The following is a 17,346-nucleotide window of genomic DNA, read 5'->3' as shown; positions in this document are numbered from 1 at the left end:
CTCCTAGCTTTTAAAAAATCATTGGTACTTTCTTTGTTATTGTGTTAAATTTATAAATCAAATTATGGAAAACATCCTGTCATATCGACTCTTTCTATGCAAGAATGTGAATCTATTTGCATCTATTGACACCTTCTTTTGTGTCCTCTGTAGTGTTCTAACCTTTTCTTTAAATAGGTTCAATAAGTTTCTCCTTAAGGTTATCAGAAGGTATTTTATCTTTGGGCCTTGTAGGTTATTTTCTTCTATTATATCTTTCAAATGGCTTTCAAAATTAGGGTTTATTTAATATTATATTTGTTTATTTACTGTGCAGTGCTGGAGATCGAGCCCAGGGTCTCACCTGTGCTAGGCAAGTCCTGTACCACCGAGCCACGCCCACCCTCAGCCCACCAGAGTCCTTCCTTTGAAGAGGGTGGTGCAAGGCAATATAACATCAAAGCAAGATGCTTCAATTACAAGTGAACAGATGTAAGAAACACAGTTCTAGAAGCTGGAAAAAGTGAGGAATGGAATCTCCCCTGGAGGCTCCCGAGAGAACACGGCACTCCCAGTGTATGGATTTAGGTCCAGTGAAACTGGTTTCAGGGCTTCCCACTTTCAGAACCACAAAAGGATGAGTGGGAGTTGGCTTAAACCACAAAGTTCCTGGTGATTTGTTACAACAGTCATAGGAAACCAGCACACAGGTCTTTCTTTATTTTTGTTCGTGCATTTGAAAATGCAGGCTCAGAGCTGGGCACGGTAGTGCATGCCTAAAATCCCAGCATTCTGGGAGGCAGAAACAGGAGCATTCCAAGTTCAAGTCCACCTTGGGCAGTTTAATATATTTGCTATCAAGTCCCCAGTAGCTCGCTTTAGACTCAGTCTCCAATGTTGCATTCCCAGGATTTTGTGCATTTTGGGCCTCTCTCTCCGCCATGCCAGAGATCAAACCCAGGACCCCAGAGGTACTAGGAAGCACTTCTAGAAGAACCACACCCCTTGTCCCTGTTCTTACCACTGAGTGCACAGTTACTGGGTCTTCTAAATCAGCAGCAAGCATCCTGTTACCGGTAAATATTTACATTGCTATATATTTCCAAAATGGGAAGCGAGGTTCAAGACAGGACCACTATGTGAACACTCCAAATTTTTATCAGCTGATGTCCTAAATCTGAATTCAGCTACAAGTGTAGCTAAGAGAGCTCAAAGGTAAATGTATTAAAGTTAAGGAGCTTGAGGGAAGGGATTCCATGATTGGCGATGACTTTCGGTTAGTGAAGCCGTTCATGTAGGGGCTGTGACTTTTCACCAAGGAAAAGTCACAAAACATGCCACACACCAAAACCTCGTACTGGCACACCAGCCACACATGGCCCACAAGGGGACTTTGGCATGCTTCCCTGAGGCTCGGTATCTATGTCCCCTGCCTTTGAATCTAGGTGGCTTTGGGTACTGGCAGAGGATGCTAGGTGACTTCTTAGGTGGGGTCACAAATGCCACCAGTGTGGGTATCTGACTGCCCTGAGGCTTCCTTGCTGAGAGGCAGCTCAAACCTGGCAGCTCTTGCAGAGTCCACGTTGTAGAGGGAGAAATTCCTGTTTTATTCTTTTTTCAAAGATCAAAATTATTTTTCTCAATTTTTATTTTCATTAGTACAAAAATAAGAATTATTAAGATAAAATTTATAAACCACGAATGTGCCCAGTTAGTTAAGAGTCTAAGTGCTAGCACTTTAGTTTCAGAAGTTTAAAAAATGTTGTCTTTTATATTTTTATGAATATCAGTCACATTAAGTTTTTCAAACACTTTTGAACAATTAACACTTACCCATAAAACCCGTAGTGCTGGTGCCTACCTGCAATCTCAGCCTTCCCGAAGGCTGAGCCCGGCCGGGGCAACATAGTAACTTAGTGAGACCCTATCTCAAAGTGAACAAAAAATTTAAAAGCAGTGTGAATATATGCAGTGGAGTATCACAACCCCATACCATGAAAAAAGAAAGACTTATCTATATATTTTCTGGTTTCTGTTCCCACCACTGGTGTGTTTTACAGTTTACTGTGCTCTTTATTCTGATCCATGATTCTATATATAGTAGGGTTGTAAATTTATACAACATGCTGAAAGATGCACACGACGGGGATTCCTTAGGTCTTTCTTACCCTGCAGCAGGAGGAAATACGTTAATTTGATAGTAAACGGGATCTTCGTCTCCTCCAGATAAACGTTCCCTTTGGAGTAAATGTGCTGTCACTTCCAATGTAATCTCACCACCGCAGGGCTGTCCTTCCTCCTCCCATGACCTTTCCTACGGAGGCTGTGGCATGCTAGGAGAGGGGCGATTGTCTTTGCACTGACGCCAACTACTCCCTGACACAGACCCAAGATGGCCCAGAGACCAGTATCTGGTGGCAGCTACAAGACCCACCTGGCCACGGCCACCACTGTTGCCAGCCACCAGTGCTGCCACCCCTCAATCCCGAGTCACAGTGGGCCGGGGCCTCCCAGCACACTGGCCTCCTTCACTGCACCCAGCTGGGCCCCGGGCTCTTGCATCGTACTGCAATGTGCAGCTTCGCGTGAGCTATTTTATTTTATTTATTTATTTATTTATTTATTTATTTATTTATTTATTTTATCGGTACCGGGGATCGAACTCACGACCACCTGCTTGCAAGGCAGGTGCTTGTGTGCCGCTGAGCTAAATCCCCAGCCCCTGCATGAGCTATTTAATTCTGGCTTTTCTCTCCCCCATGTCCTCCCTGTCTTGTGATCTTGATCAAATCCTTGCAGGATGCAGCTGCCTGAGGGGCTTCTCCTGGTTTGAAGCATCAAACTCCCTCCCTGTCCATCTGGAGAGTTTCCAGCATACAAGGAGTCTTCACGCTGAACCAAGGTGGGAAATGCATACGCCTGACCTTTGTGGACTGCCTTCTTTCCCCCGGGTTACTCAGCTTTCTGTCACTGTGACAAAATATTTAGAAAAACAATTTAAAGGGAGAAATAATGATTTTGGCTCATAGCTCCTGGGAGCTCACTCGCTGGTTGGCACAGTCACTTGGAGCCTGTGGAACGCAGTGGCAGAGGCATGTGTGGGGGAGGGAGCTGCTCATTCATAGAGCCCCGGAGCAGAAAGAGAGGCACAGGAAGGCCTGGGACCCAATGTCCCGTTCACGGGCATATCCCCGGTGACCTCAGATCCTTCCTCTAGACCCACTTTCTAAAGGTGCTCCCAGCTCCCAGCAGGGACTCGGCTTCAAACTTGGCCTTCAGGAGCACGAGGGTCCAGGCCATGACCTCTTCCTGCAGCCTGCAGGACCTGAGGAGCGTGCTTTGCTCCCTCCGGGACAGAGCTGGGCTCTTCCTCCTCTCCCTGTTTGTTCCCTCTAAATCACACTTTCGAGTTAAGGACTCCAGCCTTAGGAGGGGTGCGCAGGACTTTTTATACTGTGAAATAAATGCTAGTTTTTGAGTTGATGGCTGATTCTTTATATTGAGACCATAGTCTTGTTTGAAAATAGGACTTACTAAAGATAGAAATAATTATAAATCCAAAGGAGTTTTTAAAATTTTTCTAAGAAAATTCCTTGGCTGGCTTTCTAAATCTCAGTGAATTTAAAGTAGGGCCTGTCCATTCTTCTGTGCATCTATTTAGTTTTTCTTTCATTTTCTTTTATTTCTTCCTCCTCCTCCTCCTCCTCCTCCTCCTCCTCCTCCTCTTTTTTCTTCTTCTTCCATTTCCTCTTTTGCAATTATGTTCTCAATTTCCAAGTATTCTTTTTGTTCTCTGGTTGGTCTGTTAACAGGTTTTGGGGAGGGAGGTATTGTGGTAAAATACATATCACATAAAATTTACTATTTTAAACTTACAGTTCAGTGCCATTAAGTCTCAATTATGTTTAATCATCACCACTAACTATCCCCAAAATTTTTCATCACCTCTAACAAAACTCATTAAACAATAACTCTTCATCTGCCCACCCTCCAGCCTAGTAAACTCTACTGTATTCCGTTTTCTTCTCACAGGTTTGCCAATTCTAGGTACTTCATATAATAAGCAGAACCATGAGTGCCCCGTGTCTGGCTTATTTCCCTTAGCCCTGGGTTTTCTAGATTGATCCGTGTTGCAGCATGCATTAGAACCTTATTTTGTAAAATGATAAGCAATACTCTGTAGCGTGGATGCACCATACTGGGTACACCGAGTTGGTTTTAACAAATGCAGGGTGCTGCCATTAATATCACTGAGGGTACTGCCTGGTATATACCCAACACGTAATTTGCATATTCCAAGTATCTTAATAGCTGAGAATGTTCTTCCTCACCTACCCTCTTGCAGGAAGTTGGTGGTCCTCACTTCTAAGGTGGTTCCTGTGGGGTGCTCACATTTGGCAGTGGGGGTGGAGGACGGCATGTGGAGGCTGGCGTGGGTTCCCTCCGTGCCTGCACATACCACCTTTTGTTTCCTCTGTGGTCCCCTCCGCTCCTTGGCACCTTAGCACAGCCGGCGGCTGGCACCTCTGGGTGCTGTGTGGGCCCAGATGAGCACGGTTCCTGCAGGGACCGGAACAGCCACCGGGGGGCGCGCAGGCACGAGGCGAGGGCTGGCCGGGTTGGAGCAGCTCGCAGGTCCTGAAGGGTGCTGATCCAGGACCATTGCGTGGACACTTGTGAGGAGGTCAGGGTCGGACAGGATTACTCCCTCCTTAGCCCGCTGTCCGCTGGCTGCAGAATTGACCGGGTTGGGCGCTGGCTGGAACTTGCTGCAGCCCTGCGCCCTTTCCTCTCTGACCTCTGCAAACTTCTGCTCCTGACTTGGGGAGGAAGGACGCGGTGGACCTGGCACCCAGCACCCGCGGAGCCCAGCAGCCCTGCGGCCAGGGGCGCTCGGGCCCACCGCCTGTGCCCTCCGGGGGAGCCCTGGGCCTTGGTGCGGGTGCGGGAGACTTCGCTGTAACTGCAACGATAAATTGCCTCGATGGTTCACTTCCTTCGATGTCATCTCCGCAGCTCGTGGTTTGCTGTAACAGATAATTTTTTATCTTTGCAATTCTCGGTTCATTTCCACGGGACTTGGGGCGAAAAGAAAGGCAAGTGTGAGATACAAATCTTCCTGGAAGCAGGAGACGGGGACATTGTGCTTGACTGCCTGTTTGAATTCTGCTGCTTTATAGTTTTCTGCTTCTATACCTTCCTTCCTTTATATTTATCTCTATTCTGATATGTAGGAAATTGACACCTGATGTTCTGGCACATTCTATAGTCCCTGAATGATTCATTTGGGATTGTATTTCTGAATCCCAAAGCATTGTGAGAATGGGCTGTGATCCAGATTATAAACAGCACAATTACGTATTTTTTGAACTAGGAAATCTGCTCAAAAATAACACGCATATAATCTGGGTACAGACTGTTGGACGGACTAAAATGAAAGCCTATTTTTCTAGATGCTGAAAAACAATGTTTTCCACCAGGGGGAGCTCTAGACTACGGCTGAGGTTTTTTGGCATTTAGTTTTTGGACACCCGTTTCTTTGTGTCTTTGTAGTGCTTCTGGAAAGCCTGACTCTCCTGATAGCGGGTTCCGTGAGAGCCACAGGACCGGCCAGGCTAAGGCAGAGAGTCCGAATGGCCTCTGAGATACAGGGCTGACCTCAGGCACAGCTGGACTCAGGCCTAGGCCACCCCGAGTCCGGGAGGCTTTGCTCACCTCTGTGACTGGCTTTACTGTCCAAAAGGCTCTCTTATTTTAGTGGTAAGGTGCCTGTGGCAGCTATGGCCTCCCAGCGATCTAGACTTCAATCCAGTGAGGCCCCATACCTAATGTCTTCCACAGAGTCCAAGAGTTGAGTGTCCTGATTCTCACTGGTTTCACTTTGGTCCCACGTCCACCCCGGGGTCCATCTTTGTCACCAGGCCGTGGAATGGATTGGCAAAGCCTAGGTCACAGGGGGCGGAGAGTAGAGCCAGCTTAGCCCTGATGACGAGGGCTGAGGGGACTACAGGCAAAACCAGGCTGTGCTCCTGGAGATGGGGAGGAAGTGCTGGCAGCCCTCGGCACACAGGCAGAAAGGAGAGACTGAGGCACAAGGCAGAGGAGGGAGGCTGGAGGTGGGGCGCGGATCCAGATGTCCAGGTCCGCTTTAGACAGCAGGAGAGATCTCCTCCCCGACAGACTGCACTAGTGACTAAAATCACAATGAAGAGATTTCTTGTCCATAAAGGCAAGAAAAACAGGGAGAGAGATGAGAACAGACCAGAAAGACGAGCATTCTAGAAAGTGTGGAGAGGACAGATGAGCAAGGGCTGACCAGCAAAGCCGAGGGACTCAAGCCGGGCACTGGCAGGCAGGGAAAGGTGTCAGAACCCAGCACAATCCCAGAAGCCTTTGGATGTGGGAATCCCAGGTACTTTTTCCCTCCCTTATGGAAAATAAAACACTCCAGTATTTTGTGGTGTGAAGCAATAACTATTTGTCATTCCATGATTCCGCAGGGAGTCACCTGGACAGTTCTTTTGCTCCACGCAATGCTGGCAGAGACATCCAAGAAGCCTCATGGACGTGCCCGGCAAACTGTCACTGTTTCCTGACAGCTCAGCTGGGGCGCTGAGCGTCTCTGTGTGTCTGAGCAGCGTCTTCATGGGACCTGGCTTCTCGGAGTGTTGTAGTAGGAATTAGCTGCTGGTTCTTCCCAGGCTGGTTATTTCCCCAGCATAGCTGATTACCAGCATCAGTTTTATTGAAAAGCTTGTTTACATAAGACCGTTGAATCAGCAACAAGGTCAGTGTCCACCATCTGGAAATATGGACGTATCTACAACCTAAAAATCCTGGCTGAACAAGGGCTCATTGCTCAAAGACACACTACTGTGACAGCTGTTAATGGAATGTGAAAGAGCTTTATTGTAGGTCAGCCGTCAAGGAGACGGGCTAAGATCCCTCCCTCTCCGACTGACCGGCAGCAAAGGACGTGAAGTAGCCTGAGCAGGGGGAAGACAGGGCTGGTGTGTCTGTCACCGGGAGTCTGGATAAAATAGCCCGCACCGGGTATGGCAGGCCAGGTGGAACTTGCAGATAATCCTGACCCAGCTTGCAGTTACTACTGGATGCCTCCCTTCTGATCTAGGTCGGTGAGGTCCTTTTTGTTCCTCGGCTCTGCTCTGGGGTAGTTTTGCTGCTGATTGTCAGCTGCAGAGACACCGAGGAGATCAGTAAAGCACACTTCTGGATGTCCCAAGGGGTCATGAAGGCATAACCTCGGAGGCACTATCTATCTGTTCCCTGGTCCTCTTACCTGATCTCTGCTCCTGGAAGCTGTGAGCTAAGCAATTTTCTTCTGCTGGGCCTCTCTGCCTTGGATCCAACTGACTAAGGCCTGAAACCATGAACTAAAATAAACTTCTCCCTTAGGCTGCAGGCTGGACATTCTATCTCGGTAATGGAAAACTAGTCAGGACACACTTGCTGGAGACTCAGGGGTCCATCACTTTTTCAAGATGATTTTGAGTCAGGTCCTATTGCTCTGAGCTTTTGTCCTGAAAAACAACTTGAACAGTTTTAAACAACAAGGAAGTTTTCATTTCAGGCTTGGTTTCTAAAATCGTAGTGAAAAGGTCCTGGCAGGCTATTAGATTCCTGCTCAGCCACTACCCACGAGTCTAGTCCATCTGGACTGACCACAGCACCAGACCAGACTCTCCAGGGCAGTGCCACTCAGGAATCACACTTCCATTTGGCTTTGGCATGTTCTGAAAGCAGGACCAAGCTCAGCAGTATTTGGCTTCAGCCTTTCAAATATTCTGTAGAACAAAACTAAGAGCCAGTGTCATTGCTCAGTCCAATGTGGACGCCTCCCCTGCCACATGGGATAGTGCCATACTCATTAGTGGGTTCATTCGTACACCAGGAAGCTCAGGCCTGTTTGGAGGGGTGGGTCCCCGGAGTGTGACCTGGGGGGACAGTTCCTCCTCTCCGGCTCCTCCCTTCTCTCCGTGGTTCCTGGGTGCATTGCCTAAGTGGTTTTTCTCCACCAGACCCTTCCTACATCCCTTGGAGCCCACCAACTTGAGTCTGAAAACATGCGTCCAGTGAACCTGCTCTCCTGCGAGCGTAGGTGTTGTGTCTAACACACATACCCATGTCTTCATTCCTTTCCGCTCAGCTGCCATTTCTTCTTCTTTCGATTTGTATCCAGAGTTTTGCACCTTTGGAAGGAATGCTACATCTAGCCACGTGCTGGTCCAGGACGCCACAGAAATACTATTCCAGCGAGTGTCTCTCCCATCCACTCGGGCTAAGGTGGCACAGATGCAGCATTAGTGGGGAGCAGCTCAGCCACTAGGTAACAGCTGTATCCCTGTTGACCCTATTTTTGCTGGATGGGTAAATACACAACCCGCCCGCTTAGGTCCTGAGGGAATTTGGCATGAAGCTTTGACAGATGGTTGCAGATTCTGGCTGTGGGATCATCCCTGTGTCCCCGGCCGTCACAGATGCAGCCTTGGTCTGGAGACCTCTATATCAGACAGAAAGGAAGGAAGGCAAGACAGGAAAGGGTTGTTTAATTGTGCGGGTGTTCCCCAGGTACCCCTGGGGAAGAAGAGGGGGATCTATGCAGTGGGGACCTTGCCTCGGTCTCCCTTATACTGAGTGCAAGTACACATTCATGAAGGTGTGTAAACCACCTTATGCTTTTTTCTCCAATTTAGACAACAGATGCTTCAATTTTCCATTCCAATTCCTATCAAGCTATTATTCTGAGGATGAAAATGTTCCTGGTGTGAAGAAAAGCACTTTAATATCTAAATTAATGCAGTCCTGTCTTAAACCCTTTATAATGTTTTAAATGTTTGCATTTAGTACCAGGCCGAGACTTGTGCAGGGAGTCTTCCTCTCAGGGCCCATCCATAGTTCCCAGGGCTCCTGGCATCGCCTAATTTGCCAGCTATATATATATGGGGGACCTCCCCAGTGTGACTTCTCACAGTGCTGTGTGTCTCTTGCTGCTCACAGAAACATTCTTGCTGATAGAGTGTGTGTCAGTCGGTTTTAGGTTGCTGTGACAAAGCACCTGAGAATAACTTAGAAGAGGAGAGAGTTACTTTGGCTCATGGTTTCCGAGGTTTTGGTCCAGGTCAGCTGGCTCCATTGCCTTTGGCTATGGAGAGGCAGAAACATCAGAACGTGATGGCCAGCAAGCACAAAGAGCTAGGGCCGAAAGGGAAGGGCAAAGGTCAAGACGCTGTCCCTAAGATCACACCCCACGACTGGTCCCTGCAACAAGGCCCCGTTTCCATCACTACCCCATAATGCCGCCAGATTACAACCTCAGGACTGGATTAACCCACAATGAAGTTAGAGCTCTTAGGATCCAATCAGCTCCCAAAGGCTTCACCTCTGAACCCATAAGATGCGCGAGGGGAAGGGACATTGTGTATCTAAACCATGACCCAGCCCGTCTCCGTGTTACTCTAGTGCCCTCATGACAATTCATTTTGTGGGTCCAGGTGACCAACTCAGGCCAGCACAGGAGGATATCGGATACCGACTTAAAGGTTCCAAAAGCCCTCCAGTCCTGGGAGGGATCCGATGAACTTTGGCATGGCATGCTTTAAAACAGCCTTTAAGTTCCCACAGTGATTTCGTGGGTCACGCGCTGTGTGGGGACCCCTTTCACAGCTCCGTTGACCTTCGGCCTAACTCCAAGGCCAGCCAATTCATGATCTACCATTTGTGAATTGGTACTATCAATGGCAGGCTCAAATGGCATGCAATTGGGCCCCTGAGCTGACTGTTTTTACCTTCTGTAAGTCAGATTAATGATCTTTCACACACGGTGTTCGGTGGTTACCTCAGAACTGCCATCCATAAATCAAGAAGCTTTTTGATGTATTAAGAGCTGCTCATAGGCCACAGCCTAAGTGGCCCAAGTGACCATAGGATCCAGCAACCTAGCATCTCAGATGATTCCAAATCAGCCCTGGGGGAGAGTAACTCCTGAGTAACTCCTTGCATTCCCCTGGTAGGATGTTCCTTTACAGACCATCTCCGTTTTGTTATGGAATGCCTGGCCAATTTTCTCCCTATTATAGCATTTCCCCCAAAGCACCCAGGATATTAAGAGAGTCTCAGGGTCTCAGATGATTTCATGTCCTTCGGCCACAATTGCAGTTTAATTCATGCTCAGTAGCAAGCTTATAATTGCCCCTCAGCTGGGAGGCTTCTGATCCTAATCCAGGGCTCACTGCTGGACAGTGTTTCCTCCACAGCCCAAGTCTTCCCTCTGCACAGAGCTGTGCTGCAGACTCTGCCCACACTGCCGCAGCTTCTGACCTGACATGAATTAGAGTGGGGCTCACTTTTTGTTCACCAGCTACTCCACACTGTTACAAATGAGCACCCTGTGTGGGCTTGACAGTTCTCTCGGTCACGCCATTTAGCATGATTGATCAGTATTGGCAGAAGGGCAGATTTACATGCCTGCTGTTTTGCGATTCTAGGGAGCGAAAGGATTCCCCAGCCAAGCGGTGTCCATTCTCAGAGCATCACCAGGGGAAAGACCATTTTTAACGTGGCTTTGCTGGGCACGTTGGTCATGCCTATAACCCCAACCACTCTGAAGGCTGAGGCAAGAGAATTGCAAGTCTGAGAGCAGGCTGGGCAGTTTAGCAAGACTTTATCTCGAAAACAAAATAAAATAAGGCTGGGGATATAACTCAGTAGTAAAGTACTTTTCCAGCAGTGGGCCTTAGGTTCAATCCCCTGGTATCACCAAAAGTACAATTTTCATTCAAATTTCTCACATTAATCTCACCAACGATTAAGTCCTATGTCTACTAGATCTAACCGCAGCCCCTGTTAGGACTTACCAACAGGCTTCGAAACCCAAGTGCGTGGATTTTCCCGTTGAGGAGTCTGGGAAACCCCGTTTGGCCAGCCTTGACCGTACTACCTTACGTGCATGGGGTCCTGGGTACCTAGTCAGGGTGAGCTAGGGACTGTCTTTCAAAAGTCCTTATCTTGATTAGAATGTAGGATTGTCTCAGGCAATAATACAACATTTGTCAGTCTTTTAATTTATGGCTGCTGATTTTTGACTAACACAAAGACCTTCTCCCAGTATTTGTGTCCCCACTGGAGCAGGCATGCACCCCCATGAGTCTCAGCTTTGCAGGGCAGAGGGGCTTCTAGAGGTGCTCGTTCCCCTGGAAGTGGTCTCTCCCATGACCATGACGTTTGCTTTTCCCCACAGAGCCCATTTCCGGCAGCTCTGCTCTCAGAGCTTGGCCCTGACCTGGCCACTAGCTTCTGGCCATATCACAGCTCTAGTCCGCTGGAGACGCAGACGGCCTGTCAGTCACACCCAGGAGCCTCTGTAGCCAGTGAGACACCCAGGCGGTCAGTAGCCGGATAGGTGGACACAGGGGCAGAGCCGTTTCCAGGGCCTGTCTGTCCAGCCTCCCCAGCTCTCAGTGGTTTGTTCTTCAGCCCAGGAGCCTCCTACTCCTGACAACTCTCCTGCTGGGTTCTTCTTGCTACAGATCTGGGGGCTTTGAAGTCAAACTCATCCCAGGCTGCTATCGACCACCTGTCACTTCAGCTGCTTAAGGCACGGTGACTGGGCTTCCTCCACTTGACCTCTAATTGAATTTCCCTGGGAGCTCAGGGACAAGATTGATTCAGCCTAATTGAGTCAAAGATCGACTCTCCATGCCATTCATCTCATCCTTGTTTCTGCCTGGGGCTCAGAGCAGAGCTCCCAGACTCCCACTGTGTTTAAATAGTCAAGAAGCAACTGACTCCTTTTATTGTTTATTTTATTTATTTTATCTGTGCAGTTCTGAGTATTGAACCCAGAGCCTTCACACTGAACTACTACATACATCCCTTGTTTGTTCGTTTGTTTTTGAGACAGGATCTTGCTAAATAGTCCAGGCGGGTCTCAACTCACCATTCTCCTGCCTCAGCCTACTACAAGCCGGTATCACGGTCCTGCGCTACTGCCGTACTTGACAGGAAACTTGTGTGTCCATTCTTGGTGTACTCTTCATATCAAAGTTCTAAAAAGAAAACAATAGAAGTATAGCCTTTTCCAAAAGGTTTGGAAATGAGTTAAGAAAAACAGTCAGTTTCCAGGGGCTGGGGGTGTAGCTCAGTGGCACAGAGCTTACCTGGCAAGCATGAGGCCCTGAGTTCGATTCCCAATACTTTAAAAAAAGGGTAAAAAAAAGCCAGATTCTGGGAAGTTAGTGATTTGTTGTCTTTTAAAATTTTCTTACTATGACTCAATAAAAATACAAGTGAGCAAGGTATGGTGGCACAAGCCTGTAATCCCACTACTTGGGAAGCTGAAGCAGGAGGATCTCTGAGTCTGAAGCCAGCCAGGGCTACACAATGAGTTCACGGGCAGCCTGAACTGCATAGTGAAACCTTGTCTCAAAAAGACAAACTAAACAAATAAATATAAAAAGATAAACGGGGAAGGGAAGGCAGGGGAATGCTGGTCAGTGCACTACTTGCAATATAAGAGAATGTCGCACAGGAGAATAACTATAGGTAACAATAATGCACTGTGGAATGTATTTCAAAACGCCAGAAGAAAGGGCTGTTTTTACCATAATGGTACCTGTTTAAGGTCAGACCATATTTAACTTATTTAAATATTGCACAATGTATACATATATCAGAACATCACATGGTTTCCCATTACTATATACAAGTTTTATATTTTTGTGTGTCAGTTTAAAATAAATTTAATTGGGCTGGGGATTTAGCTCAGCGGCATAAATGCCTGCTTTGCAAGCGCATGATCGTGAGTTCGATCCCTGGTACCCACACACACACACACAAATAAATAAATTAAATTAAATAAATTTAATTAAAACTTTTTGTCTTTTTCTTTTTTATCAGTACTGGGATCGAACTCACGACTGCCTGCTTGCAAGGCAGGCACTTTTGCCGCTGAGCTAAATCCCTTAATTAAAACTTTTAAAAAGATGAATAGAGGGGCTGGGGATTTAGCTCAGCGGCATAAGCACCTGCCTTGCAAGCAGGCAGTCGTGAGTTCGATTCCTGGTACCGATAAAAAGGAAAAAGACAAAAAAAAAAAAAAAAAAAAAAAAAAAAAGATGAATAGAACTGGGCGAGGTGGTGCGAACATGTAATCCCGATACTCTAGATGCTGACGAAGGATTTCTGGGAATTCCAGGCCAGCCCGAGCTATATAGTGAGCCCCTGTCTCAAAAAACAAAACAAAACAACATTGAAGCCAAATAAACTAATTCTACCATGAACAAAAACATCTGATGGTGGCCTATACTTATAGTCCCATCTATTCAAGAGACAGAGGCGAGAGGGTAACTCGAGCCTTGGAGCTCCAGGCCAGCCTGGAAAAAACCTAGAGAGGGGCTGAGGATGCGGCTCAGTGGAAAAAACCTAGAGAGGGGCTGAGGATGCGGCTCAGTGGCAGAACAATAGCCTTCCATGTCCAGGCCCTGAGTCCACTGCCTAGACCAAGCATACAAAAATACAGTGAATCCTTCCTCCAAAATAAATAATAAATAAATAAAATAAGTAAAGTTTCCGGGTAGGTGTTTTCTAAAGAAAGTATTAAAAAGCACACTGTAAGAGCCTGGACCTCATTAGTAACCAGAGAAATGCACTAAACCTTCAGCAAAGCTGCGTGTAAGGAACACGGATGCAGCCTCAGCGCTCTGGGAGGCTGAGACAGAGAATCACAATTTTGATGCCAGCTTTAGAGACTTAGAAAGACTCTATTTCAAAATAAAAAACAAAGCAAAATGGTTGAAGATGTGGCTCACCCCAAAGGCTGAGGTTTCACTTCCCAGGCCACAAAGGAACAGCACAAAGCACCCACTGCGAGCTGTCCCCTCACCCCCACCGGATGGCCGCAGTGGGACAGACGCTAACAGGTGTAAAGGTTGCTGGGAATTTGAGGCCCTCATAGGCTGCTGGCAGGAATGAAGAATGGTGTGGCCACCTGGGGACATCTCTAGCAGCTCCTCCCAAAGTCACACAGGGCGACCGTATGACCCAGCAATGTTACGGAAGGTGTATCACACACGAGAGAATTGAAAATTCATGTCCACCTAAAAGTGTACCCACAGACAGTCACAGAAGTTTGATTTGTAATAACCAGGAAGTCACAACTACCTAAACGTTTATCAACTCATGAACAGACAAACAATTTTAGTGTTCGTGTTGCTGAAGCGGGTACTGAATGGATGGACCAAGTGTGGTGTGTCTGCGACTAGGGTACCACCCCGCCTTCCAAAGGAACAGAGCACTGATACATGGTGCAAAAGGGCGACCTCGGAAAGAAGGGAGACACCAAACACCGCACAGGGCGCGATCCCATTTGTAGAAGGTGCCCAGGGCAGGCGAGTGCCCTGGGCAGGCGGTAAGGGCGAGGCTGCTGGCAGCAGTGGGTGGGTGCTGGGGGTCTGCGGTGGCGGTTAAGGAGTGGGGCTTCTTCTGGGGCAGCGAAAATGTTCCAAGGTGCTGGGACTGATGGTTTTGCAGCTCTGTGACCACTTCAGAACTGTTAAATAGTAATGAATACATAGCACATGAATTCTTTTACAAATCTGCTAGGAGATACAGTTAGTGCCAGAAGCCTTTCCCCTGAGCAAAGCCTGAAGGCAAACAAACCCCCCAAAAGATGAGTTGCGGAGGGGCTGGGGATTTAGCTCAGCGGCATAAGGTCCTGCCTTGCAAGCAGGCAGTCGTGAGTTCGATCCCTGGTACTGATAAAAACGAAAAAGACCCCCCCCCCAAAAAAAAAAGATGAGTCGTGGGTGTCAACATCAGTCAGTATCAGCTGGGCATCCAGAAATGGAGATGCCCGGGTCCTTCCCAGCCCCTGGGCCAGCATCTGCACGTGAACAGCACTCACAGGCAACTTTTATTCGCAGTGAAGTTTAAGAAGCACTGAACTAGACAACTTCTACTCCGGAAATTAAAAACTATCCTTTGCTAGCCTGTTGTCTGACCTGTTTTCGCAACTTGGATAAGTACAGTGACACTAAATGTGAAATCGACAGACCAAAGCATCAGTGTACATCAGTGTACACCGATGGGGCCTCTTCTGGGGCAATTCTGCTCCAGTTCTGTCTATCTGCAGGCAGGGTCTGCTCCCACAGTTAAAGGCTTGGTCCCCGAACTGCTCCCCACTGGCAGCCTACTGGAGTTTCGGATCTGCTGTGACTGCGGGTCCCCAGCGAGAGCCATTCAGGAAGCTCCAGCCAACCCACAGAACCGAGAACAACGACCATATAATTTAGGGTAAGCCACCAAGTTTTGAGGTGGTTTGTAACAAAGCAACATATAACCAGACTAATATAATTACTCACCCGAGGCTGGTCAGTGTAAATTCAGCAAAAAATTCTGTATCCAGCCGGGCGTGGTGGCACACGTTTGTAATCTCAGCTACCTAATTAGGGGTCTGAGGCAGGAGGAGCACAGGTCTGAGCGCAGGCTAGGCCATTTAGCAAGACCTGTCAGAATAAAAATTTTAAAAAGGGCTGGGGATATAGCTCAGTAGTACAGCACTTGCCTAGCATGCCCGATCCCCTGGGTTCAATTCCCCGTAATATGTACACCAAAGAATTCTAGAACCAAATACCAATTGGTCGGGCATATCTACCAGGAACTAGTGATTTGTTTTATTGCCTAAATTTAAAATTCTTTAGTATGCCTTCCAGGAAGTTACCTAGCTCAAGATATCACAAAAGAAAGTGACAAATGAAGAAAAACAGTACAGAAATGGGAATAGCAACAAAGAAAGAAAGTATAACATGAAAGCCAGAAAAATGAACTTAGGTCACGTAAACTTGAATGCTACATTCATGTGATGTACCTCTGGCATTATGACTGTAAATAACTATTTTTATGAGTGGGTAAAAATCAGCAATGAAAGAGGCTTTCAAATAAGTCCAATTGCTATAATTGTAAATATGGATGGCTGTGGTCCCACGGCCACCGAGTGACCCCGCAGCAAAGGGGGAGAAGCAAACACATTATTGGCACAGTCAGCAGGGAGAAGCCGCAGGCCGCCCAGGGGTCGCAGGTGCAAGAGAGCTGGGGGATATCTGGGGAATCTGGTGTTGGCCATAGCTAGGAAGGCGTCAGATTGGCCATTAACTCTTACACCAATCAATTCTCTCTCTCTCTTTTTTTTTTTTTTTTTTTTTTTTTTTGGTCTTTTTCGTTTTTATCGGTATCGGGGATCGAACTCACGACTGCCTGCTTGCAAGGCAGGCGCTTATGCCGCTGAGCTAAATCCCCAGTCCCACCAATCAATTCTCTTGATACAGTTTTCATGTCTACAGGTTACCAAGAATTCCTGCAAACTGAAAAAAAATTACTGATTAGATCAAATGGTTGGTATTGTTCTTTAATATTTCCCCTTATGCTTTTCAGGCAAGGCCGGCTTTATTAGTTAATTATTGGGAGAGTGAGGCAAAACATAAGCAGTGAAAGCCAGACTGCAGCGCTAGAAATGGGGTAACCCATTCCCTGGCTAAAAGGAACAGACTCCAGCGGACCAGGGTAACCCATCCACCTGCTTCACAGCTCTAACATGCAGGAATGAGAAAGTAGATACACTGGCAAAGATTCTATTCATGACCACAGTAAAAATTTAAAATATCTGTAGAAAAATTACTAAGAAATATGGGGCTGGGGGTTTAGCTCAGCGGCATAAGCTCCTGCCTTGCAAGCAGGCAGTCATGAGTTCGATCCTCGGTACCAGTAAAAAGGAAAAAGACAAAAAAAAAGAAAAGAAAAGAAAGAAAAATTACTAAGAAACATGCAGGGTACATAGCAATAAGAAATTACAAAACTTTAAAGAATAAAGAAATGTCTAAAAGAAGAAAAATAGCAAAGAGATGCCCTCATAAAGATGGAAATTCTCCTAAATTAATTTTGTGTTGTACCTTGTTTCTCTGATGCAGAGAAAAGTAACTAAGATATTGTCTCTGGGAATCTTGAGATAATTTTCACTTCACTTGAAAAATACGATATTTTGTGAGAATTTTTAGAGCTAAGCTAAGTAGGGTGATAATATGCCCTTGTCTTGTTCCAGTTTCAAGGAAGAATAATCCATGTTTCTCCAAGAAGTATAATTTTGACTTTTGGTTTTCAATAGAGCCTTTAAAAAGCTATAAAAATAGAGCTATATAAAGGCAATTTTTATAGCTTTTAGGGAGACTTTCAATGAGGAATTTCTTTTGGGCATCTACAAAACTAAGTATACACATTTCTATAATTGTTCTGATAATGTTATTGGTTATACTGACACTTGAACTTGAATGGGATTAAACTAGAACCTGTTAAGCATGC

This window comes from Cavia porcellus, unplaced genomic scaffold (genome assembly GCF_034190915.1).
Source record: "Cavia porcellus strain 051 isolate PalLab524CR breed Dunkin Hartley unplaced genomic scaffold, mCavPor4.1 scaffold_32, whole genome shotgun sequence".
Taxonomy (NCBI): Eukaryota; Metazoa; Chordata; class Mammalia; order Rodentia; family Caviidae; genus Cavia; species Cavia porcellus.
This window is presented reverse-complemented; position numbering follows the sequence as displayed.